Source organism: Lutra lutra, chromosome 1 (assembly GCF_902655055.1).
Source record: "Lutra lutra chromosome 1, mLutLut1.2, whole genome shotgun sequence".
Taxonomy (NCBI): domain Eukaryota; kingdom Metazoa; phylum Chordata; class Mammalia; order Carnivora; family Mustelidae; genus Lutra; species Lutra lutra.
The window spans coordinates 137,271,588-137,299,544 of record NC_062278.1 but is presented as its reverse complement, the minus strand read 5'-3'; positions in this window follow the sequence as shown (position 1 = coordinate 137,299,544).

The window sequence follows — 27,957 nt, the reverse complement described above, 5'->3', positions numbered from 1 at the left end:
TAATTTTTCTAAAGATTGTCTTTTAAAGATAAAAAGTTCAACTTCTCTGTCCATGTCAAGGGGAATAAATCAATGTCTACCACTTTCCCCTTATGCACATAGAAATGCTAGCAATTTCTTTTTCCTCATCTCCTCCTCTACCTGCAAATTTAGTCCCAACTTTTTATTTGTTAAGTGGAATTACAGTAGTCATCCCTCATCCATAGTTTCACTTTCTGTGGTTTTAGTTACCTGTGGTCAACCATGGTCTGGAAGGTGATGATCCACTTTCTAATGAATCATCAGAAGGTCAGCCGTAGCCTAACCTTATGTCACAATGCCTTCATTCCCCTTATTTCATCTCATCATATAGGCATTTTATCATCTCACATCATCACAAGAAGGCTAAGAAGGTAAGTATAATAAAGGAAGATATTTTGAGAGACCACATTCACATAATTTTCATTACAATATATGATTATAATTGTTCTATTTCATTATTATTATTGTTACTCTCCCTCTGTGCCCAATTTATAAATTAAACTTATCATAGGTGTGTCTGTATAGGAAAAAACATATAGAGTCTGAATTCAGACATTCAGACATCTTGGAATATATGCCCGCTGATAATGAGGAAGTACTGTATGTACATGTTATAGCTTCTTTTTCAGGATTATTGATGAAGTTTGCAATCTCTGTTGTAGCTATAGTGTATTTGCACCAATTTATACTTGGTTCCTCACTAAAATATTTCAGTATTTACTGCCAGCCCTTTTAATAATGTACATCTTCCTAAAAAAGAAAAAAGTTTATTTATTTTATTTTAGGTTGGGAGAGAGAGACAGAAAAAGACAGAGAGCGAGAGAGAGTATGAGCCAAGGGAGGGACAGAGAGAGAGGGGGCCCCAAGTAGACTCCCTGCTGAGTGTGGAGTCTGACAGAAGGCTCAATCCCAGGACCCTGAGATCATGACCCAAGTGGAAACCAGGACTCAGACATGCAACCCACTGAACCACCCAGGGGCCTCCAAATACATCTTCCTTGTATAAGAGATTTTTAAAACTGAGCTCATTTCCTGGTTGTCTGGAAAGCTTTGATTTTTTTTTTTTTTTCCATGAAGAGAACATGATTGATTTAGTTTTTGACATTTGGTATCAGAGAATGATATTCCCCCCCCCGCCCCTTAAAATGTGAATGATAATATGCCTTGATTTAGCATTCTAAGATCTTAGTCTTCTCCCTGGATTGGGCCTCCAAAGATGTGCTCCATTAACTTCTGGTCCTGATTTTTTCTCCTTATGGTTAATTTGTTTATAGTATTTATTTTATTTTGTTTTGTTTTTTCTTATATTCAGGATTTTATTTTGAAAAATTAGAACTCCAAATTTTCATAAGAACTGGTCTCTTTATATAAATTTTGTCTAATACTCATCAAACTCATTTGACCTGAATATTTACTTCTTAAATGCACGAAGTTATTTTCTATAAGCTCCAGAATTTTCCCTATTTTTTCTATTTGTTTGGGCACCTTCTTTGCGGATATTAGTTTCCTTCATGGTGGATTTCAGTAGGATTTATCGTGTCTTTTCTCAATATTTTAATTTTCTATTCACCTTTTTTAATTCTGGAAAAGTGCTTCAAATTTGTTCCCTATATTACTGATTCATTATAAGCATTGTCAATTAAATACTTTATTGGTTCTAATGTATTTTCAATTTTCATATTTCATGTTGTTTTACATTTTCTCTTCTTTTATCTTGCTTTCCCTATATTCTAGTTTCTCAACCAGTTTTCTACATACCTCAAGATGGTTTTTGCTCTCATTTTTCATCTCCTGCTTCATGGGGTCCTTGAATGTTATTTAGATCACAAAGCATATGCTGTTTAAAATTTATTCCCATTTCCTGTAGTAAATCTTTTTCAAAAGTATGCTCTTCCTCTGCCTCTTGAGTGCTATATTTTCATTTCTTAAAGTTACAGAATTTTTCATATGCCTCTTAATGAGGTTTTATTTTGCCTGTTTATTCATCCTTGAATGATGACTATTTTATCTGGCCTATTATTTCTCTGCAAAACAGAGTGAATAGATTTCTCTAGGATCCCATTATACTTTACTTGGTTTTTGTTCTAATCCTCTCTTAGATCTTAAGTTATATGGCATTTACCCATTCAATGATTCAACATCCTGATGAAGGATTTATCCCAACTTTACATGAGATGAGGTCATAGCTTTCTCTGTGTATGGTAGAGCCATTGTGCCAAGGACCTGATCTGGAATGGCCTGGCCTCATTCCTTTTGCTATCAAAAAAACAGACTGAAAAAGACCCTTTTGGCTTTATGGAGAATCCTCCATCCCATAATCCAACTGCTAGCCACATGGTATAGCCACAAGTGCCCGCCTCAAGTTGTCACTCTCCTCAGGTTCTGTAGGACCTGCAAGGGGGAAATTTCCTGCTAGCCCCACAACCAGTTGTGTCCTCTAACCATAGACTTATATTTCAGGGTGTTATTAAAATGCCTTCAGAGTTTCCTTCACTTTTTTCTTCTCAAGGCCTTATCACTTTCTCAAGAAATGAGGACAGTGTCTTTCAGAATAGGATTCCATTTGTAAAAAACTGACCTGACATTTTTGCATGCAAAAGTTATTCTCTAGCTTCCAATAAACTGATGCAAGGATCCCCAGTTCTTCTGTTCCCTTCGACACTTTCATTGGCATTTGGAAGACTTTCTTGCCTAAGATGCTATCTTTACCTAGAAGTGAGACAGGAACATCTAAATATGCAGAGCATGTCTCAGAAGCTACAGCAGCCTCTCTGTTGAGGTTTAGATTTGGGGTGCCAATGCAGATCTATTATCCACAGGGTCAGCAATAACTGATGGACTCCCACGTGGCTCTCAGAAATCATTTGCTGCCAATCCCAGCTGGTCTTCTGGGTTACTGCTAAACTCCAGTGATTCTTTTTCCTATTTCCGTGTTGGTCTGGTCCACACATCTATCTGAATTTCTACCATGGCTCTTACTTTTTTTTTTTTCTTTTAAGCCCAATTATATATGCATACCTATGAGTTACCAGACTCTTTACATGCATTTTTTCATTGAATCTTCACAAAATGGTATAACATTGATACTATTATAGCCCTCAATTTACACATGAAAGAATTAAAGCCTAGAACAGATTTGAATAATTTGAACTTACTCAGCAAGCAAATATCAGAATAAGTACTCATTGGTCTGTCACCCTCCAAAGCCCATGTTTTTAACCAGTATTTCAAAAGCCTGCCCTGGCTAGAGATTTTTTTCAAAAAAGAAAAAAATATAGATTTCCCACCTTACTCATGAATGTTGGCAGCCATATGGTTTTCCTGCCACTGTGTCAGACATTCTCCCCTGGGACCAATGACCTACTAGATGAATATATATTCATATCAAACCTATTCTTCCTTTCCACATCAGAATAAAAGACATCTCTCTCCCAGAATAAAAAAGCTAACTCCCTGTGTGCTTGAGATTCCATTCCCTTACTTCTCCTCCCATTATTTTCCCTCTTGACTTGCTCTGTCATCTCAGCATGCAAGCACGTTCAAGTCTGGCTTTCCCTTCTCAGTTATCATATTGCCCTCTAACCACTACTCTTTATTTTTCTTTCCCTTTACAGTCACATTGTCCCTTCCAATGTCATGGAACTAATTTGTACTAGTTTTTTTCTATTTTCTTTTTGTTCCTTAATCTAACCAATTTTCATTCAAAAACTCCACTCAAATCCCCATTTCAAAATGACCCCATGACCTCCCACTTGGGGGATCCCATAAGCACACTTTGTTCTTCCATTCTCACTTTCTGCTACTTTATAGTAGCAACCTTGCTTCCTTTACAAAATTTTCTTCGCTCTTGTTTCCAAGACTCCATTCCTTTCTGCCTTCCCCCTGCCTGCCTGACCTTTATTTTTCCAACTACTTTCCATTTTCTCATTTTCCTTCTACACAAATGGTAGGGCAAAATGTCCCAGCATTCTGTTCATAGGTCTCTCTTTTTCCTTTTCTCCTTTTAAAATTTTTTATTCATTTATTTATTTTTAAAGATAATATTTATTGAGAGAGAGAGAGAGCGCATACATGGGTGGGGGGAAGAGGAGAAGGAAAACAGAGAGAGAAAACAAGTAGACTCCATGCTGAGCACGGAGCTGGAGGTAGGAGTCAATCTCATGACCTTGAGATGATGACCTTAGCCAAAACCAAGAATCAGATGCTTAACCAACTGAGCCACCCAAGCCCCCCATCCCCCGCTGCTTCTTCTTCTTTTTTTTTAAATCATAAAATGATCTCATTCATGCCCAAAGCTTCAACACCTGAATGCTTATTGTTTCCAAATCTATGTCCAGAGCCTGGTCCTTCTCTTATGCTCTAAAACCACAGTTCCAGCTGAGAAAGAATAGCTAGACAGAAATCTTCCACAGGCACCTCAATGATTTTATTTCTCCTCCATCCTCTTATATTTCTGATTGGAAGTTCTAGTAATGCCATCCACAAAATCCTCCCCCTCTCCTCCAAGCCTTGCATTTAGTCACTCACTAAGTTCTGCATTTTCTACTATTCTGTCATTTTTGAGTTAATAACTTTCTTCCATCCTTGTTTAGTTCAGGCCCTCATTCTTTTTGCTTAAATTAGTTGCATGACCCCTACTGGGATTTCCACATTGTCCATAATTTTAAAAGAGTGGTTACACTGAAATGTAAATATGATCACATCACTCCTTTCTTAGAACCCTATCATCTTCAGAATAAAACTGCTATTCCTTAAGATTCATATTGAACTTCCTGAAATGGCCAGAATGCCCACACATTATCTCTTACCCTGACTTTGCACATGCCAACCATTATTCTTAGAATTTAATCTCCCTCCTTTGCAATCTTGTCTTTTTGGGAAATCCCTAGTCATCCATCAAGGATCAACTCAAACATTACATCCATTTTGAATTTTGTCCATGCTTTCCAGAAACATTTAATACATCATTTTTCCTATGATCCCCTAGAACCTGGTGCACACATTCTTATGCCAGCATTGAACATATGGTTTAAAGTAGATTTGTTCACATCTCAATTTCCCATCCAAGACAGTAAGCTCTTTGAAGACCAGGACACAATTTTTAATGACCCACCTAACTCTCTAGGGTCCATCATTGTAGCTGGGCCACATATCCTAGGTACCCTGTGCTGTCATGCACATCTTGAGCCATATCCTAACTTCTTCCTTTGCCAAGTTGAGCCGTAATAACTCATGATGCTCTGTGCCTGTGTCCAAGTAATGTCACAGCCAACTATTGGAGGAAGAGAAGAGAAAACCTGTTATCATGTAAGGATCTACCACTAACCCATAAAAGGGATGACTTCTTGTTTCTCAAAACTGTAGACATTCATATTAAGCATCAGACAGAATATAAGGAGAATATACGGTATCATTGGAAACCAAAGTACTCTAATAGAAGCACTTTCTAGGACATAAATAATTTATTTTCCAATTTGCTTCTATCCATAAGTAGGAGTGTGGGCCAAACACAACCCATAAAGAAATGCTGTTCAAACATGTTTAAAAAATAAGTCTACCTCATGCCAATGAGGTATTGACATTTGATTGAATCTGGAGACTTCCATGAGGAACTTCTTGTGGGAAGGAATTTTCATCAAATTCTAATGCTGTGATGGAGAGCTGTCTCCATTTTCAAGACGTTTGTCCTTGTTGTTATTTGTCTTTCTGTTTATATCCACTCTATTTGTATTTGCCTCCTTGGTTACCATTTATCCCTCTGGCTTCTGGATTTCAATATTTAATCATTTCCACGATAAACATTTGTTCACATTTTTAACATCTCTGAAATTGGAATGTGTCATACAATTACCAACATCTGATAGTCATTGGTTGGCTAGAACCATTCATGACTCTCTTGCCCTTGTCTATGCAAATTTGGTTGTAACTCCTGGTGGCCTGACTAACAGCAGCCCCTTGACCCAGAGGGAAATATTTGTGGTAGCCCCCACTGGAGTGATCACAGGGCAGGGTTGTCTCCACTGTGTACCTTCCCAGAGCAAATGGGCTTTCTGTTTCTTTTACCTCTTGTCAGGAAGTTTCTTTGCCAGGAGCTAGAATAGCTACTGGTCCAGAGTAGATGTGAGCTAAAGAAAATGAGAACCGTCCTCCTCACCATTACCTCAGTGTAAAGATGGATATCATTCCATGCAAAAAGGACAGCTGACCTCAGAGTTCTTCCTCTGTACCACAGAGACTGGGAGCAAACACTTTGGTATTTCACTAATATGATATCAGTGTTAGTCCCCACATTCCAGTGTTACCAGATGTGTGTTTGGAGGAAAAAGAACGTTATCTCACAGTGGCCTCCAAACAAACTTGGCGGCTCCTATTCTACTCTGCCAGCTTCTGCCCATTACTCTCAGCTCTACCATACGTATATCTGTCAATGTTCATTCAGGAAGGTAGAAACATTGCAGCATATTTAAATGGAGGGGATTGAATACAAACAATTGGTTACATAGGTGTTGAAGACTAAGAGAATAAAATGAAGGTCTAAAAATAATTATAAATATCAGAAGCAGATACTACTCCTAGGGTTAAGGAAACCAAAGAGGAAACATAGAAAAATAATATATTATATATTAGATTTGTGCTCAACAGAACCTAGGAGTTGAGAGGAAGGGCCCTATGTTACTTCTGCTCAGGTAGGGGGATGCCACGTGACTGGTATAATCAGGTCTCTGAGGAAGGTGAGGTACAGCTAGTGTTCTTACTACGTAAGAGTGCAGCCATAGGGCTGGTGATGTTATCTACAAAGCCGTGCCACAGGCTGGGCTTACAAGTGTTTTAAAAAGCTGGAGACCAGAGAAGTAACTACTCTCTGCTGCTGGAGTAATGTGCCAGAAGCTGGAAACAGGAAGTCCTTCCCCCACTCTTTCAATCCCCTGTCAGTTTCTCCCATTAACAGAAAAAACCTAGTAGAAATCTAACTAGTAAGGGAATCTGGGACACGTAGTTTACAGACTCCTAGTAGATTATAGAGGAAATGTAAGCTTGGGGCTCAGAGACAACAGAGAAATAGAAAACACAGTGGGTTACTGTGTTCTGTGCAGCTGATGACATTTTGGAACTGGGGACATTTTCCCTCCTAGATGTGATGCTTCTACCAGTGAATAGACCTCAAAGACAGGGATATGAAGACCACATTTACCTATGCTACCCCTTCCTGATCATCTTTCATTGCACTATAGACACAAAACAATATGTGCAGAACACACTCTACAGATGGGTTGAGAATTAAACCATAAGGAAAAGAACTTAAATTAGGATGCATAATGTGGCAATTGTTATCTAAGATAAGGTTTTTCATCCTTGGCACTATTTACATTTGGAGCTGGATAATCCTTCAAGTAAGCTACTGTCCTGAACATTGTAGGTATGCTTAGCTGCCTCTGTGGTCTCTAACCCACTATACGCCAGCAGCATCATGCCCCAACTTGTGACCAAAATAAGTAAATAAATTAATTAATTAAAAAATTATGTCCAAAATCACCCCTGGCTAAGAGCCACTGGTCTAAGGGTAAATAACAAAAGTTTCAACTCCTCATGGGGTTTCTTGAAGGTAGTCCTTAATTCCTAGATTTGCTTCCTCTCAGAGAGAGAGAGAGAGAGAGAGAGAGAAAGGGAAGAAGCCCTTCTAATGTCTTTGTATTGCAAATATGTACCTGCTTTTTGGAACACTTGATATCTTTTTCACAGGGCTTTGTGGTCTGCAACCACATGGGCAGGTTGTCTGTACTTTTCTCCTTATAAGAAAGAGGGGCAGAGATTATAACCTACAAATTATACTTCCCAAAGTCTTGAATTATTTGGTCCCCTTAAGATCTCTTCATCTATGTGTAGTGACAATATTTATTCATCTTCTGTAATATTTAGGAGGGTAATCTCCCTTACCTTACATACAAACCACCTAAAATAACACTATTAATTCTCAGAAAACAGTGCAGTCCACACCTAAATTACAAAAGAGGAAAAGTTCTCCTATATGCAATGTAATCTTTCTCTTGTCTGAGCAGAAATAATGCTTTACTCTGTGGTGAGGTTCATAACTGATTTCCTGATTTTATTCATTCTCTGATTTCCAGACCATGGCTACAGGCTTGCTGGTATATAAGGGTCTTTACAAGTGACAAAGCTTTAGCCCTCTTTAGCTATGTAGAAACATTGAAATGACATCTTTTTCTTCCCAGTGTAAAAATCATATTTTTAGGTAAGATAGCCACCATAACCCTAAGGGGAAAGTGATAAGAATAAATAGATATTTTCATTTTATCCATAATTGGAAACCACGATAGGAGGATGAAAGATTGTTCTTTCTGTTATACTGTTGCTAGATCAATGAACTTTCTTGTAGTGTTGTATCCCAGGTGATTATGTGATTATATTTCTATTCTAGAAAATAGTTTGTGGTCATATTCATGGATGACTAGAAAGGATAAAGGCTTGTTTATAAGCATCATTGTTTAGGTTCATCATACCACAATCTGGGTGAAATTACAGATATTAGGGAAAGAATTCTCAGTCAAATACCAAATAAACACTGAAAGCTGACCTCCTTTTCATTTTGGAAATAAAAAGCCCTGTGTTTCACTTAAAACTTGAACCCTTCACTGTATTTTAACTGGCATGTGTCTTTTTCAGAGAGTAATGTTGTAATGCCTTTTTAAAGAAGAGAAAGAACTAGTTAGTATTATAAAGATGCAGTGGAAAGTTTACTAGATTTGAAATGAGAAGACTTGAGTTCTAGACGATCCTTGGCCATTAGCCCACTGCCTCTCATTTAATCTTTCTGGCCTCAGTTTTCTTCATTCATAATAAGAAGAGAATAAATGAGGGTGGCTCAGTCGGTTAAGCAACTGCCTTCAGCTCAGATCATGATCCCGGAGTCCTAGGGTTGAGTCCCACATCAGGCTCCCTGCTCCACGGAGAGTCTGCTTCTACCCGTCTCATGCTCTCTCTCTCTTTCTCAAATAAATAAATAAAATCTTTAAACAAAGAGAGAGGGAATAAATGAGATGATCTCTAAGTTGATTTCCCTACTTCCCTAATTCTGTGAACCAAAGATCATCTTCCATAAAACATGGGTAAGATAAAAACTGCTTCCCCTGCAGCATCATTATTCAAAGGGAAGTCTGCTCATTGCAGTGAAACCATATAAGTCTTTGTCAGAAGCTTTGATGCAAGAGTTACCCAAATCTACTTTCATTTCAGACAATACATTAACATGAATAGCCAGATAGTAAACAGAACCTGGACAATTCTCTCCTCTTTAGGCTCATTCATTCATGAAGAGATTTACACAGTACAATATTTTCCTCACATAAGCTGTTTTTGTTGTGGTAGTAAAAATAAGAGATGATGAGATGAAGCCGTAATCTAACACTTTAGTGGAATACACTTTCCTCCAAATCACTGAGAAATCTTTATTACAAAGTATTCTCTTCTGGTATGAATAAAAGCTGATCAATATGTAAACATTGAGATTTCTTTCCATAAATTGTGGATTTTGCAGAAATAATTGGTATATGCCTAAGTAGTATTTGTTACTCAAGCTCATAATTACTCCATTTATTTCCCCATTCTCTCTTCATCAGTTTGATCATTTTTTTTCTCTTTTGAGGCCCCCAAATACAGAAAGAGTTACAGCGAGTTTGCGAAAACAGCTTTACATGAGGGAATGATTATATTTTTAATCATCAACAAAGAACTAAACAAAGACTTGAGTGGTAGGAGAGCCACCACACATCACTAATTCGGTATCTATTTGCCTATCAATTATTTTCTAAAATTGAGAAGTGTCTTAAAAGTTTTGTCATCTCCTTGACACTTCCTTCAACATGGGGAACTGTTCATCTTTATACTTATTCAAAATATACTACAAAGTTAATTACAATCAAGCAATTCTATGTCCAGTGATCAGGTTTTAGAGATCCAGAGCACTCATAAAGTTTCTGTCCTTTGGATATGTAATAATATTAAACTGGAACTACTTTTAACTGAGGTCCCAAAACAATAGAAATCATATTCCAAGCCAAAGTGTGAGACATCCATGTAAGATCCAGGCAAAGCAATTGTTTGATGCCCATTTTTGCAATTCTTAGCTGACTACCTATCTTTATCTTATGAGAAGGGTGGAGAAGATAAATAAAAAAGATACAATGAAAAAAAATATTATTTTGGAAAGAGCTCTTGGTGTGTTGTGAGTCCTACTCTGTCCTCAAAATGGAAGCCATAAAAGGTGGGGATAGGTTTAAGAGGAAACCACTTGAAGTCTTTTGAGCCTGGATATCACAGTGGCTCCATGTCTTTCTCACTCTTAAAAAACAAACCTAATTTATGAAAGGCTGGTTAGTGGTAGAATGAATACAATTGGGTATGATGGAATCAGCCTGCACATCCAGGCTTTGTCACTTACCATTTGCGAGTTTTCTATGAAACAGAAACGGGCTCTTTTGTAAAGACAGAGAGCTGAAGTAGGAGTCATGTTACATACCATCCAAGAAGATTCTGCCAAAGGGACAAAAATATTATAGCAGGAAGAGGTTGAAAGTACACCATGGAATGCCAGAAGCCTAAGGGGTAGTTGGAGATCAGCTGGGAGGATGCATTCACTCATGTCAAAGGGACCTGTGGGTGGAAGTTCCCAAGTGATGAGGCATCTTTGTATGGATTACCCCAAGTCACAGAGCCTGAGACAAGAGTTTGCATACAGGTAGCTGAGTTTGGAAAGCAAATGAACACAAGAGTAGAGATTGGGTGAGAACGAACAATAAAGAAGGAAATCCTATGCAAGTATATACTTGAGCTTGACTGTGTGTAACTGGGACACAAGTCCACCATGAATTCTTGGGGTATAATGTACCTCAGAATTGTCCACAGGAAAAAGAGCATTTACCCGTAGGGTATAAACTCCCTCAGACTTGCGTGTGAGTTTCAGGTGGGTTCCCAGAGGTGTCCTACACAGCAGCACAAGAAAATCTTCAGCACAGAAAACAAGAAATGCATGGTTTGCCAGAGGTGAGATGGTATCAAGGTTACCCCTCAACTTTGTGCTTGCCCTAGCAATGACTGAAACACAAAGCACTTAAATCAAGATGTGAGGTAAGGCATAAGAGGTGTCTGATACATAGGGCATCTCCAAAGAATCGGAAAAAACCATCAATCAAAGAAGAGTTCAGCTTTAAATTTGACAAATTCAAAGAAACTGGGAAAACTAGATTATCATGACAGTACTTATCAAGGTAGAAATTCTCTGCTGCTTTCATCTGGGCCCTCACCTTTCCCGACAATCCTGTTTTTTAAGATTAGTATTATTATTATACTGACTGGAGATATTAATTACAAATCTGAGTCTGTATTTTGTGATTTGGAGAGACAGGAGGACATTCGATTATCTAAGATGACTAGAAGAGTTGTGGGGCTTGCCCTAGATTTCACGTACGGGCAAGGCAAGAGCTGACCCTACAGAATACATTTAAAGAAACCGTAGATAAAAAGTAAAGTATCTTTAATGATTATACCAACTTAACGTGCTTATTCAACATAACAGTTGCATACGTAATAAAATTTTGGTTTTGGCCCTGCTGTCGTTTTCAAGTTTAATTATATGCCTCTGTGGAATATCTGCTTTTTTGTGAGGGGTAAATAGTAGGAGGAACAAGAATTCTTCTTGATTTTTATGCAGTTGTTTCAGCATAGGGAACATGGGATTTTCAACTGTATGGCTCCATAGACAACACCATTCCACTACATAAAACCTTCCCATACAGCCTCCTATAGCTCTAAGTGCAATCCCAGAAGGTGCTATTCAACAGAGCAAAATATTAGGGGTGAAAATGTGAGGAACATTTGTAGCAGCCTCCAAGCTTTATCCCAACTGTGTCTTATATCACAATTACTGCACTGATTGTCAAATTCCGAGCCTTCATGGCCATGTGTTACCATAAAGCTTTTCCCCGCTGGGTAGGTGCAGACAAATCTTAATCTGGCCCTACCCCACAACCTTTCTTTCCTTCCAAATCCCTCTCATTGGTGTCCTCCAAACAGGGGGTCAGCTAATGCCAAGCATTCCCCTTTCCTGACCACTCTTGAACGCCCCCCTTTCTTTCACATCGAATCCATTGCAAGTTGTGAGAGTTTTGCTTGGTATATATGTATAAAACTTGCATGCATGAGTGCCTATTTTCTCAATCTCCATATCTCTCCATTTCTACTTTTGTCTCTAAACACCCACTTACTGTTCACAGTTCCCCATTAGTACATCCAATTATTTCTTCCTCTGCTTCCTACAAAAAAAAACCCTTTGAGGCTCTTACAATTTGGTTATACCAATATTTTCCCCATGCTCTCTGTTATCTGTCAGCCACTTCCCTTAATTCATGAAACACATGTGAGCCTCAAAGCACCCCATAACATCCATCATTTTTGGTGACTTCAATATCTATGTAAATGAGCCTAGCTTCTCAGTTCCTTGACCTCCTCACCTCAACACTTTCTCGACCACCATAGCCATAGTCACATACAGTATCTTCTTAGCACTAAAGATTTCTCCAACTCTGACCCTGAACTATTCCATTCTTAGGTTTGTATCATTCCTGCTCACTTACTCCAGTTCCTGATCTCGTGTAATTCTTTAGCCACATTAAGTCCTCCAATGGATTAACCCCACCAGTTTTGTGTAGTCTTCTCTTCCTTACTATTTTCACTTACCGTTTTCTCCAGAATCCATGGTCCAGCATTAAAATTAATCCTCATTGTCCACATAAATATTCCTAGAGAACACTAGCAAGCCAACTAATCTCACTTAAATTAATGATCTCAAAATCAAGTAGACATTTACATCAATACCTCTATGTTTCCTTATTAAACTCACTTTAGTGTGATGGTTGGAGGTGGTGGGGACAGATGAATTTTCCAATTAATCTTCATGCATTCCAGTTTGTCCTTGCTCTCTCCCACTTCATGCCTAGTTTCTAAATTTGTTTCCCAAGTGGAAAAAATGATACCAGGTCTGATATCAGTTAGAAAAGCTACAGCCCTCCATGGACTTCACCATCTCCCACAATTGTGTACAGTGTAATCATGGTACTAAATCCCTTATTTTATAGACTCATATAGTTTTGCTTCTTTAATTTAACTCCAACTGATAAAAAAAATTCTCTCTTCAACACTTCCCATTTCCCTCTGCCATTAGTTGATGAGCATTCTTCATATTTTATGGCAAAACTGAAGTCAGCAGAGAGGAAAATGCCCTCACCCTATATTACTGCATCCATGATCCCTGGCAGAAGAAAGACCTCTATTCCATCACAGACTGATCCCTCCAGACTTCATCCTCTCTCTTTTCCTTCTCTTTTTTGATTCTTCCTGTACTACCTAACTTTTTGTTTCTGCTGGATCACTTCAATCAGCTCTAGTACCTCTTATCCTTAATAAAACTTTTCTTGATCCCATATACCCCTTCACAACACTCTTTCCCAGACTCCTTCATAGAAAAAGGCCTCAAAACTTTCTATATACACCATACATGCTTCTTTCTGTCCTAGACGCTCTTGAATCCATTCCAAAGTGGCTTAAGTTCTCCTCAGTTCAACCTGAAACTTATCTTGAGACATCACCAACAATTTCTACATTGCCAAATCCCAAGGATATATATATTTTTTTCCTCCCTGCTTACTAGAACATTAAGCTCTATTCTGCTGAATTGGCCTCTCCTCCAGTTTGGAAATTTTTTCTGTGATATTACATACTTTTTTGGCTTTTCTTCCATCTCATGGACTGCTCCTTCTCCATTTCATTTCTGGCTTCCCACCTGTCATCATCAACTGCTGGAGTTCTACAGGGTTCACTCCTAGGTGCTCCTCTTGATTTACACTCCATCCCTAAATATCTCGACCACTATCATGTTGTTAATATGCTATCAACTCCCTGTTTTTCTCTCCTTACCAAAATTTGTCTCCACACTGAAGATCCAGGTAGCCTATTTACTTGCCAGTTTCCTTGGATGTCTCATCAGAACCCTTGATCTTCCCCAAGTCATTCCTATCTCAATAATTACTAATTACTAAAGTCAGTAACCTGGAAGCCACTATGAAGTGTAATATACACTTTAAAATGTAAAACAGCTGATGTCATTCCCTTGCTAATACTGTTCAGTTGTCTCCCACTGATCTTAGAATAAAATCTAAGCTCCAAATGTTGACTAGCAAATCTTCATGTGATCTGGTCTCCGCCTATGTCCCCAGCTTCATCTTGTTTCTTCTTCCCCTCAGCATAGCCCTTCTGTTAGGTCAGAGAACGTATCTCCAGCTTAAGGAGATAGGTGTCCCTGATCATATGTCCTCAATGAGTCCTGGCTTTTTTTTTTTTAATCATACTACCTTGGCCAATTCCTTCCTAGACTTATAAAAATCAGTACTTATTTCAGGTAAGTTTATTTTAAATTCATTTGTTAACTTGTTTATTCTCAGTTTCACCCATTCAAATGTAAGTTCTAGGAATACAGGATTGTGCTGTAGCTGTGCACCTTGCGTAGCACTGGGCATCTAGTGAACACATTATAAGTACTGAATTAAAGAATGGATGATCCCAAATATCCTTGTTTGAGGGAGGGAAAGGCGGGGAGAATATTGGGTTAAACCAAACTCTATAGGTGAGGCTCCTTGAAGAATTTTAAATATCTTTTGAATTTTCATGATGGACCTGTTGTAAGTATTATAGCCTAACAGAATCCTTTCTTATGGGAACATCAAAGGGCTAATGCTTTGTATGACACACTTACATGCTTTTAAAATTATAAGTCAGCTTAATCTTTCATCACAAATGACCAACACTTCTCTCATGGAGAATTAAGAATCATAAATCCACTTACAGACTTTTCCCGCTACCCCTTTTTTTTTTTTTTTCTTAACAGTTGGGAAGCTTCTTACTCTCCGTAGTCCACACACTACCACAGGTCCTGGGGCACCTGTTGAGAGGTAAATTTGCTCTTTTGAAATTGATCATCTTCATAAGGTTTTGTGTGTGCGTTTGCTTATTTTAAATTTGATTGTTAACCTTATCTTTAATTCACCAACCAGGGCCAAAATGCCAAATCATAGACCCCCAGTTTGAGTCCTACAATTGCTTTTTTTAGTCAGCCAATGGTGCAATCAACCCTATGCCTCAACTGGTACGTTTCAATCATTTCTCATCCTCAAAAAGTGAAGGGATGGTTTGTATGACCTTAAATAGACACAAAGAACAGTTTGGGTTACATTTCATCATAGAGTTTAAATATCATCATCCATTAGTGGGTTTCATCCATGTATTCCTTTTAAAAGATTAATATAATTTGTGATGCCTTTGGCAGACAAAATAAATAACATTACATTTTACTTAATGTATCATTACAATACTGTCACTATCTTCCTCCCTAATAACTTTGGAAATATGAAATTCAGTTGGAGTTACGTATTTTAAAAATAAATACATCTTACCTCCTTTTAATAAAGGAAGACTTCAGTCCGAAGAGTTTACATACCTAAACCAATAATGCCTAACATGAACTGGCCATACAAAGGCTGGGTCATTCTGATATATATGCAATTAGATAGATAAATAGATAGTTTGGTTTTTTTTTAGAAATCTGATCAGAAACATTTATTACCATTTGTATTGTCGTTCTAAAGGGCAATGGAGAACATACTAATGGAAAGGGAGAGAGTAGGAAAAATTGGAAACAATCAGAAATAGTAAGAGTCAAGTAGGAAATTTTAAATTTGGGGAGAAAATGTTTGAAGTCTTTGGTTTTAGAAATGCTAGAATTTTTCAGTTTAGTGATATTTGTGGCATTTGTGTCACACTAACATTGCTTTTCCAGCATGTAAATTTATGTTAATTGCCAATTTTTTAAAAAGTTTATTAATTTTTTCAGAGATAGAGAGTGTGTGTGCATGCAAGGGAGAGGCAGAGGGAAAGGGCAAGAGAGAATCCCAAGCAGGCTCCATGCCCCATGCAGAATCTGATGCAGGGCTCTGTCTCACGTTCTTAGATCATGACTTGAGCCAAGATCGAGTCGGATGCTCAACTGGTTGAGCCACCCAGGTTTGTCCTTGTTAATTGCCAATTTTAAAAGTGGGATTTCAACTCCACCTTTTGGTCTAGAGTTTTGAGAACTGTAGACCTAATTAATATATTTTTCAGTAAATGTTAACCAAGAAAATATTTACTTGAAGTCCACTTAAGGTGACAATGAAAACATTCAAAATCACTTTTCATTTTAGTAGACTGACATGCTTAAATTAATTTAAATTAATGGATAGTATCATAACATTCAGAAGCATACCGAATTTTACCAGGAGGCAGAAATCATCCAAAAAAATACCCTTCTATTAACATTGTGAAGTGCCAAGTCAAATTAAATCAGATTTAACTTTTTCCAGTTTAAAAAAGAAGAAGATGAATCTTGAGTGGCCCAGTAGTAGTAATAAACCTGAGCAGACGCCCCCAAAATAATCATTGAAAAAACTGACCCCTAAAATTACCTACATGAAAGTTTTCTGGCCTAATAATATAGGCGAATATGTCCAGGACTCCAAGAAATTGATAATTCCTAGATTGTATTAATGCTCCAGAACATGAGAAAAGTGGAACATTTCCAAAATCACTTTAACGCATGGCAAAATTCCGTCACTACAACTCAAGAGATCTCTAACACCAAGATAATCAGCTCAATTTCACAACCATGTTTGAAATTAAAAAAGCCACCTGAAACATATGCAGCAATTCACTAAAAGAATAATATGCCATAGAAAAATGAAGTTTATTTCAGAAGTACAAAGATAATTCAAGAAGAGGAATTTTATTAAAGTGATACTTAATGACAATAGACCAAAGAGAAAAAAACATTTTTCAAATGCCAAAACACAATTTGATCAAATTTATAGGTTCCTGGTAAAAGATATATTCTAACCATAGAGAAAAAGATCTGTCAAAAAATAAAGTTTTAACTGTACTTAAGTGTATAAAACTAGACATTAAGAAAAAAAAATGGTAGGCTAAATTTGAATGTAGATAAAATTTAAGCCAAAACCTGATTATATTCTGAAGATATGAGATACATATAAAAAGAAATAAAACAGAAAGATTGAAAATAAAGGGATGCCCTATGAGTTGGGTTTCAAAGTGACCACCTGTGGAGAAAATTTCAAATTAAAAGGCCTTGGGGCACCTGGGTGGCTCAGTGGGTTAAAGCCTCTGCCTTAGGCTCAGGTCATGATCCCAGGGTCCTGGGGCTCTCTGCTCAGCAGGGAGCCTGCTTCCTCCTCTCTCTGCCTGCCTCTCTGCCTACTTGTGATCTCTGTCAAATAAATAAATAAAATCTAAAAAAAATTTTTAAAATTAAAAATAAAAGGCCTTAAGCACATGGGTTTTATTTTCTATTAAGGCTGGTACAAGGCTGGTGTAGCAGTTCTGTTGGTTTTTTAAGGACACAGATTCCTTCCATCTTGTTCTTGTCAGTATGACTGGAGATGGCTGTTGGAGCCCAGTCATTATGTTCACATTCCAAAGCAGGAAGAACAAAAGGGAAGGAGTTTCAAGTCTCCACTCTTTAAAAACAAATCAGGGAAACTACACATATTGCTTACATTTATATTACTTATATGCCATTAGCCAAAACTTAGTCACTTGCCACAATTAACTACCTTCATCAATAGGTGAAATCTACCCCCTCTGAATCTAGGCTGACCTTGTGACTTGTTTTGGCTAGTAGAATGCAGCTGATATATCTAAGACATTGTCTTAACTTATAACTTAACTTATAAGTTAACTTATAAGTTATAACTTGTAACTTAAGTTAATTTTTAACTTCATTTATGCCCTCTTAGAGCTCCGTGACTGTATTGCACTGAAGAAGCCCCATCTATTCTCACTGGAGGATAAGATGCAATGTAGGGTACTGAGGTTCTCCAGCTGACAACCAGCACAACAGCCAGACAAGTGAGCAAGGCCATCTTGGATTTGCCAACCCTTCAGCTAAGGCAGCCCGATGAATAAGCTCAGACAAAACCAGCAGTAGAGCTAGTGGGCCAATCCACAGAATGAGAAATAACCAATAAAAAAAATTTTAAGACACTAGTTTTAGTGTGGATGGTTGCACAGCAATAGACAACTGAAACAATTGCTTATCACCAGAAAAACCAGGTGGATAGGGGACAGAGCAGAGGTAAGACATTGTTTTAACTTCTCACTTCAAGACTTTTTGACTTTTATACCATTTTTATGTCTTACCTTTTTAAAAAATGGCTTTTATTTTATATATTTTTAAAAAATTTTATATTGTTTTTGTTAATTGCCTTATCCTATGAGTTTTTTTTTCATTGAGGTATAATTGACATAAAATATTCTATTAGTTTCAGGTGTACAACATTGTGATTTGACATTTATATACATTGTGAAATGATCACCACAATAAGTCTAGTTACCATCTGTCACTATACAAAGTTAATACAATATTATTAACTATACTCTCTATGCTGTACATTACATTAGTAACCTTTATTTTAAATGAAAAAAAATTTTAATTTTGCAAAGGAACAAAAAAGAGATACAATTGTTCCCCTGTGGAATTTAAAACATTATCTATCCCTTGTGCTAGTGACGGTGTGGAAACAGAAAGTTTTCAGAAGGATTTTATCAAATGAAATTTGGGTCAGTCTTCTTCAGAATGCACATATCTTTTGATCCAGCAATTCTCTTTTAAGAAATTTATCTTAAAGAAATGACCTAAGCTCTGAGGAAGCATACACAAATGTACTCATAACATCTTTATAATAGCTAAAGATAAAAATTTTTGAACCTAAATATTCAATAATAACAAATTGATTCCCTGATTGTTGCTTCCTTATAGTGGAATACTATACAGCATTCTAAATCATATCATGTAATAATGTTTATTCATGTAAGAAAATAGTTATATTATTAAATTTTAAAACATAATAAACTGTTATATACCATACAGCTACTCCACACAATTTCAGGGGCCCTAGGCTGCTGAGTTTATATGCTGTGTAAAATATTTTGCTAGGAATAATAACTCATGGGCATAGAAAGGGGTCATCCCTGGACATTTGAATTGTGACTGACTTTAATTTCCTTGAATTTTTATGGGCCTCCGGGAAACAAGTAACCAGTGCCTTTTAGACTTTCACAGATTTCTGCATCTAGAGTGAATTATTCTGTAATAAGAAACATACATTGTATTGCAAATAGCAATAGAATATTTAATCCTACATATAAACCATGCCATTATAATGAAAGTGATTTGATTGAATTTAATTATATGGAAATAATTTTTTTATCTGACATCCTTTAAAAATAGACATATGACACCAGATATGGAGGTTAACTGAAATTTTAACTTTTTTAACTAGACAATTATGGCATCCTGAAAGTCACCAACACACATATTTATGTCTTACTACATGGTTGTGTATTCATATCTATATCCATACATTTATATTATACATGCACACTAATCATATGTTGAAATTTTGATTTACAATGAATTTATAAAATAACTTTATATCTACAGTCATTACTGAATCATGGTTCTTAGGTTTAAGCCATATGTTAATAACTCTAAGTCAAGAACAGGGGAAGAAATCTTTGGCAAAGAGTTATAGAATTTTCTAGCGTTGATAAACACCTAACCAACAGCCATTTTTCCCTTTGTTTTCACTAACAAAATTCCAGGTCTGTTCAGATATTGGATAGCCTTCTGCTTCTGGAAAGGATGAACTCTGGCCCGGCCCCAGCCCCAAGAGGTGAACAGTGATTGATCTAAGACAATCATGGCAACTTTACTCTTGTTGCCAGTTATTGGTTTAAGAATGAATACTTGAGAAAAATTCTGTCCAGACAGAAATGAGTGAAGTCTCCTGAATGAGCTTCTGAGAAAGGTTTTCTTGTTCTTAAAGATGGACCGAGGGAAGAGCCATTTTCCCTTCCCCTCTTCTCATCTTTGACATGCCTATCATGGTGGCAACCATCTTGTAACCACAAGAGGCATAGCTGATATTTTAAGGATGAAGTTACAGGAAGATGGAAAGAAGTTAGGTCCTTGATGACATTTTTGAGCCGAACTATTACCTAACCTGGAACTTTCCTACTTCTGGATTTCTTACTAATTGAAAGAATATCTTTTTTCTTATTGTTTAGTCACCTTGGGTTGGATCTTCTGTTAGTTGTAGCTGAGAGCACTCTGAAGCAGCCTCAAAGAACAACTATCCCTCACTTGACAACTTCAACTTTTCCCAGTCTCATTGCTCTATGAAAGCATTTAAATAAAACAATACCTTTATCAACTTTAATGGGGAAATATTATGCTCCATTCCATCCCAATCTAAGGTATCCAAATAATTTCACAGATTGGAAAAATATCTATCAATTGAATGATGAAACAAGTTCATGTAAATAATAAATAAGATGAGAATAAATAAATATCGTTTGTACACAAAATATAAGATAATGAGGTTTATTATAGTTGTCAAAGGTGGTGATTAGTGGTGGTTGTTGGGAAAGGTATGAAATGGTGTAGCAGGCAGGGTCTCTTTCTAGAGAGAGATTCTAAAACAGAGATTAGCATGTCAAAAGTTTAAGAACAGATCCCAGGATCACTACATTATAGAAGGCAGGGAAAGAAAGTAAGATCAGACAGGGTGGTCTCAATTTCTTTAGCCAGTTCCACTGAGAGTTCTAGAATTGGGATGGACCTTCCAAATTATCTTCAAGTAGGAAGGGACTTGGATTTTACACCCGCGCTTTGACCAGTCACTGGGGTGAGGCTGCCCCTGGAAATGTGGCAATACATTGGTCAAGGTACTTCAAATTAGGGCAATACCCAGGGAAGACTGTAAGTTGAGGTCTGTCAAGTAATAATCCTTCAGTGCTACAGAGAAACCTATGCCATGAATCGCAGCATCCACTACAGAGCAGAGCCTTCTTGGGAAGGTGGTGGAAAGTCATGAGACTGATTTTCATGCACACACTCCATATCAGAATCACACAGTCTTGTCTTGATAATTATTTTTCCTTTGAAAATTTGACCAAAAAGGGGTAAAGTCGAGCTTTGACACCAATGGAAATAGCATCATGGAAAATGCTACATCTTTCTCCTTTTCACTTGGTTGTATATATAATGCAAAACTTAGGGGTTCATCCAAATATGGCATGAAATTAAAATTTGTTCCACATGTTATTCTTTGGACTAGAAACTTGCATTGAATGAATTAGTATGTCTTTGCCTGAAATGATAATGTCAAAAGATCACTTCTAATAGCATGTGTGTCTAGTGGGTTTGGGGGATTTAAAGTTGTTACACACAAAAAAAATCGTTGTTTGAGAAATAATATCTTTTGTGGTAGTGAAGATTCTTTAACTGGACAATTGTTATGTGCAGTAAGTTTGTATATAATATATCCTAAACACATAGCCACAAAACATGCCTTCCAATTTTAAGATAATTAAATTTTGTTAAATTTTCTATAGCTGTCCATATATCATTTACCTCCATGCTAATGGTGTTAAAAGTACAAAGTAGAACATTCCCTTGGAAATGGTCACTTCATTTGACTATTTAGAGTTGTCATTCTATGGGATTTTTTAAAGCTGCAAAGATCCATTCAAATATAACATAATTAGGTTTAATCTGTGACAAATCCAATATGGTTAGATTGCATTATCTTGATAATGAACATTGTAAACCACCTCCCCAATTACCCAAAAAGAGGACCACACTAAGCCAACAGAAGGACGGAAGTTTAAAAAGTCACTCATCTAACCGCATTCTCTTCTATAATAGACCCTAGTTCTGGGTGACCCACTAACTATACCCAACATGCTTCCCAGAAGCAGAGCCTGCTCGTGACCCATTCTCCTTCACATACAGCAGACGTAACTATCTTGTAGAAAAGGACCAACTGAGCCAAGGGTATGAACAGAGTCTAAACTCCAAGATTATTAAGAGAGAATGCTGGAGAGAGTCTGAATAGCAGCCCTGTACCTAAAATGTCCTGTCTCCCTTTCACAAGATTCAGTCCAGCTCATTACAGAAGTGACCTTCAGCAGCTAACTGGTATTGTAGTGCTTCTGAGCTGTGACCCAAAAAAGGGGGTGATGTAAAAGCCAAATAAAGTAACATAAAGAAATTCCCATCCTGGTCCTAGAGATGTCTGGTGAGCTATTTCCATACTGTATGTACATAAACAGCTCTTCTTGGGTGGCGGTTTAATGTTGCTATACCTTCACTTGCAATTACACTGAATGGAGCTGCAACAAATCTTCGTAATGCCAATCTCATCTTTCCACCTCATTGACAGCTCAGGAAATGCATCTGAAATTCATAGTAGCCTCATAGCCTATGGCAAGAGAAATCCATGCTGCTAAAATTTTATTTTAGAATTCAAGCTGGTTTTCCTCAGTTTAGGATGCTCCATTTTTTAATCTTTAGCTGCCTACCACACTGTATCAAAATAACCAGCCAATATTGTTCAACTGTCAGGGGCCTCAGCTGCCTCTGAATTTTATCAGTACAAATAAATACTGGAACATGTTAAAAATAATCCCAATAGATGGGAGTTCATATTAATAGAATTAAATGCAGGCAAAAATGTACATAAACTTTGACTTGACTGTCCCCCCTTTCTTTACTGATTTAAAAAAAAAAAAAGGTTGAATAGATATTCAGACTGATTTAATGTTTAGGCTGATAGGGATGCTAGGCTGGGTCCCAAATTTGTGCAATGTTCAAAGGGAGAGAAATTTTAAAATCCCAGAAAAAGAGATATTTCCAAATTAATGGCATTGCCCGAATGCCTTGGCTCCCTGCACCCCACCAGGAAGGTTTATTATTTTCTGGTAAAATGTTGCTCGGATGGGGAGTGGTAGTCAGCGATGCGTCAGAGCTGCTCTTTGAACACATTAAAAAGCTGAATGCACAACAAAGAACAGATGTTCCAGCATGCCTTATTTATGCACCCATCAGCAATCTTCCAGTGACCACAAAACACAGCCTCTTTTCCCCTCCTCCTCCCCAGAATATTATTTTCTGATAAACTCGCCTTCTTTATTAGTTTATTTATTTTTGACCCCAATTGAACTCCTGAGTAATTGTGTGTGTGCGCACAAGTGTGCATGTGTGTACGTGTGTGTGTGTGTGTTATTTGAAAGTCTGTCTCCATCAAAGCTGAATTCTATTGAACTGTGGAACAGGTGTGGATTCTGCAATTAGATCACATTTCAGAGAGAGAGACACTGAGGGTAATAATGGCGGTGAATTCTTCACAGTCGAATGCTGCGCCATAGCGACCAGCAAAAATGAAGGAGAAGAGGTATTAGTATTGGGGTGATTATTTTTAGTTTATGGGATCATCTGATTGAATAGGGCCATAAGGCACTGGGAACGTGTATTTGGGGCTCACCAGCTGTAAGGCAAACTTGTTTTACTGGCGCTTATCTGAAATGCCTCACTCACCCACCCTCACCGCTTACAATTGGAATGGAAGTAGCGATTAGGAAGTGAGATATAATGCAGATTAAATGTTATGATGGACCAAGATCCTGTTGGGTTATTAAAACCCATTTGCTTTCACTGGTTTTAAAGGCATAGCACCTTTATTTAAACCTTCAGCTCTAGATCTCTGAGCTTTTAAAAGGTGGGAGGCAGAGGATTTGAGGGGGGGGAAGGTTAGGTGGAGAAAATAATTTAGAATCTAAAGAGAAGCAGGACTATTTCCTCTTCCTACACAAGAAAGCTGCATTTTTCAGTGAGTGAATCTATCTGTGACCTCAATTTGGGCTTCAGAAAATCACGATACATTAATACAGAAAATACCCCCCTAAATTGATTTAATAAAATAAAAATAAATTGTATAGGCAATTCTCACAATATTTGGTCGATTTTAGAACTTCCGACTGTAAGTGGTATTTCCTTAATATATTTTCCGTATTTTCCATAAGTGAGAAATATTTGGTACCAAACTCAGTGGTGTAAAATCAGCCCTTGGGAGAGTTCCAGCTGTTCCCTGAGGCTTCTCAGAATGGTGCTGTGGGCTGGCTGGCAGCAGCTGCTGTCCCTGAAAGAATAAAGGAAGCCAGACAACAGAGGGGAGGGCTTTGCACAAAATGAAGTCATGGGCATCCTATGGCCACATTGGGAATCTGAGCTCAGAAGAAAGGGATGTGGGAAGCTTCATGGGATACAGATTCCCCTCTCTCATGGGCCTGGGAGCTTAGCATAAGGAATTTTGCTCTTTGTCCGGTGGTCTCGAACACTGGATGGCCAAGGTCAGAGATCATCATCATAGGACACTGGATCACAGCCAACACACTGCCAAGGGCAGAATTCTTTTTCTGGCACCAAAATTAGTCTTTGGATGAAACACCTGAGGGATGGGAAATTGTTCTATTTTCCACAGTGCTACCTCACATTGAGAAATCTGTTACCAGGACAGGAATTTTCTGTTTTGTATTGGTGGCCTAAGATTCTTAGCAGCAAACCATATTTTCTGGCTAAGAAACAGTAAAGCAAGAGTGACAGCAGACATGTATAACAATTAAAAAAAATTTTTTTTCTGTTACTATCCAGTTAATTAATTCTCTAGCCACCAAGTTCTGTCCAACATGTATTATTTCTCTCTCTATTCAGCAAAATTGTTCCTATATTATTAACCACCTGAATTTAGTTACGTGGTCCTGTGCTTGGGTAAATCACACCCCTTGCTTGTCTAGTTCTTTGTGAAATGATGGGCAAAATTAAAGAAATTGTTCATGAAAGTTAGCAGTAGAACCCTTTTTACAGACAAAATATTAGGTAAGGATTAGAACTGCTGTATTCAAGAGTGGGAGTGGGACTCACTGAGCTCTCAGCCTTCTTTGTGGGGCTTGAGATGCTTTTACTAACATTTATGATTAATCAAAACAAGGTATACAGGGGTGCCTGGGTGGCTCAGTGGGTTAAAGCCTCTGCCTTCGGCTCGGGTCATGATCTCAGGGTTCTGGGATGGAGCCCCGCTTTGGGCTCTCTGCTCAGCGGGGAGCCTGCTTCCCTTCCTCTCTCTCTGCCTGCCTCTCTGCCTACTTGTGATCTCTGTCTGTCAAATGAATAAATAAAATCTTAAAAAACAAAACAAAACTAGGTATACAATGTCTGAACTAGGTGTTATTGAGCATCCCTTCCGACAGAAAGTGTGATTGAATAACTGCCACTCCTGCAGAGAATCCCTGGATGGGGAGGGAGTGGGTTAGGGCAAACAGCTGCTATGCCAGGAATCTCCCACCGCAACACTTCAGACGGTAGTTCCATATTCTACCAGCACCAGCTCATGGTCAAGGCTGTGAAGAGATTTTTGTCTCCACTGAGGTCAGGCATGCAATTTGACAGTCCTTCTTCACTATATCATTTGAAGAGACTGACAATGCCAGTTGTCCTGAAGACACAGATGTTTGTGTTTCATTTCTTTTTCTCTAACTAAAAGTGGAACAGAAGTTTTCAATGAGGTTTGACTTGTTTTATCTTATCCATTACTTATCATCAGTGACTTTAACAACCACACTGCGAGCCTAAAGATTAGGTGGAATTGTTACATAGTGTTAATTTTGAAATTTTTCTCAACCAAGCTCCAGACAACTCTGGTTCCACTCTGGATCTTGGCTGGCCATTTTGAATGTTTACCTAGAAATATCTGAATATACTTTCTTAGACTTCGTTTCGTTTTGGAAATGACTCTTGCAAAAGCTGGAATGAAGCACAGACAGATCTTTCCCATGTTGGCTCTGTAACAGTGTCCTTCTTGGCTGAAGTGATGAGAGAGAAATGGCGGTATTACTTACCTATCGTTATTGACATAGTGACGCCTCCTTTGCAGAAGTTACAATGTCAATGTTTTACAGCAAATCTGTACTGTAGTTCTAACAGACACTGATACACCTTGCCATTTAGTCATTTGAGTGAAGACTGAAAAGAGTCATAGCAGCCCTGTGTTGGCAGAATGTAGGAGATACTCTGTACACGCTGTGAAAATGAGGAAGTCAGACCATGGAATTCTAATTGAAGGCTTGACATCACGGGACCAAGTGATCCAAACAAGATGTAAATCATAGCCTCTGAAACAGAAGAACTCATTAGTTCTCTGGTATTCAGTGTAGCAACAAATCAGTAATGGAATTAGCTAGGAATCATATATTCTTTGCCCAGGAAAGAAAATTGGATTTATAAGGCAGCAAGTGGTTTGAAAAGCAAAAAGAGATCTTTAAAAATTTTTTTTTCTTCTAAATTTGACTAAGCCTCCCCACCCTTCCAAAAGACCAGGCATAATGATAAAATGACATTCATATTATGCTTCCAATGTCAACATGATGCATAACACAGTTAATGGTTGGTTATAGGCAAATAACTTTCAAATGGATCAAAACTGGGATTTCTGAACATTGCTCTTGCCACTACACCTTACCCCCTTCAAGCCTGGGAAAGAATTTAAGTTTCATCATGTTTTGCTTTAGGCTAAATACAATAAATCTAACCTAAATACAAGATATTGATTAAATACAAGGTGTCCATTAAATACAAAGTACAATAGCATGTAATTAAGCTGTGACTCCAGATTCTTAAGTTTTAAGCCATTTCATTCATACACTTTGAGACCACATCAACAAAACAAGTAGCCAGGGCATTTGGCCAAAAGGTAAAATTTTTTCTCTGGCTTATAATGTGGTTAATAAATTATGTTGGTGACCCTCATGGCAGAATGCTGACCACATGGCTCTCTGGAAACCATCACTCCAACTCTTTTTTCCCATCACTGAAAATATAGTTGCTAAGGAACTATTTTTCTCTTAAAATATATGTAGAGGAAAAGATGAGAAATTTCTATATTAATGACATGATAATGACATTGTGAAAATAAAATGGTGATGACATATCTACTGTGGGAATAATATGTCCTCAGGCTAACAAAAGCAGCTTACCTGTTTAACTTATTAGAATATTTTATAAACATATTTGAAATGAGCAACTCAGTTTATCCTGAAATAAAACAATGCTATATTTTCTTTTATGCACATGAAAAGAGAAGATGATAATTACTCACCTACAACCTACCTAAGGAACCGATGGAAATACATTTACAATAAAATCAGAACAATATCATTTCCAGTACCTGTATGATACTCATTCTGGTGAGTCATCCCCAAAGACTTTTTAAAAGAAAATAGAGTTCTGATTCTATGTTTGCCATTAATTTGTTACAGAGTTGGGCAACCACTTGGTTCCTCTGTTCCCTTCCATCAAAAAGAGTCAAGAGTAATTATTTGAGTGGAGTGTAAAGTGGATAGGTGTGAGTTAAAGAACTTCAGAATTGCAGTGATAAAAGGTTTTCCCTCATGGAATGCCATTATTATTAATATTATTGCCATCATCATTATTTATGCTCCCAGCACACGTATTGTGAAAATGTGTTATTCGCAAAACTGCTATGCCCTCACCATGTCATTTGCAAAATCACCATGTTCTTCTCACAGAAATGTCACTGAAATGTCATTTTTACAATAGCTGCATTATGAATCTGCTATAACTTGAATTGCTTTACAATGAAAATGCAATTTCTTAGCAATTAAAATTATTCCACCCACCCCAGTCAAATAATAGAAAATCGCCTCCCTGTCCAATGTTGCTTATAGTGCAGTGCAGAACACCGCAGATTGAATAAAGTATGACTTCTTACATGCCTAGGAAGTTCTGTGTCTTAGCCACACAGTGGCTTAGTGTAACATAGTGCATTGTACCACATGTGATTATCTGCTAAACCTGTTCTGAACTAGCGTAGCGTATTACTAAAATTCTTATAAGATAGGGAGATT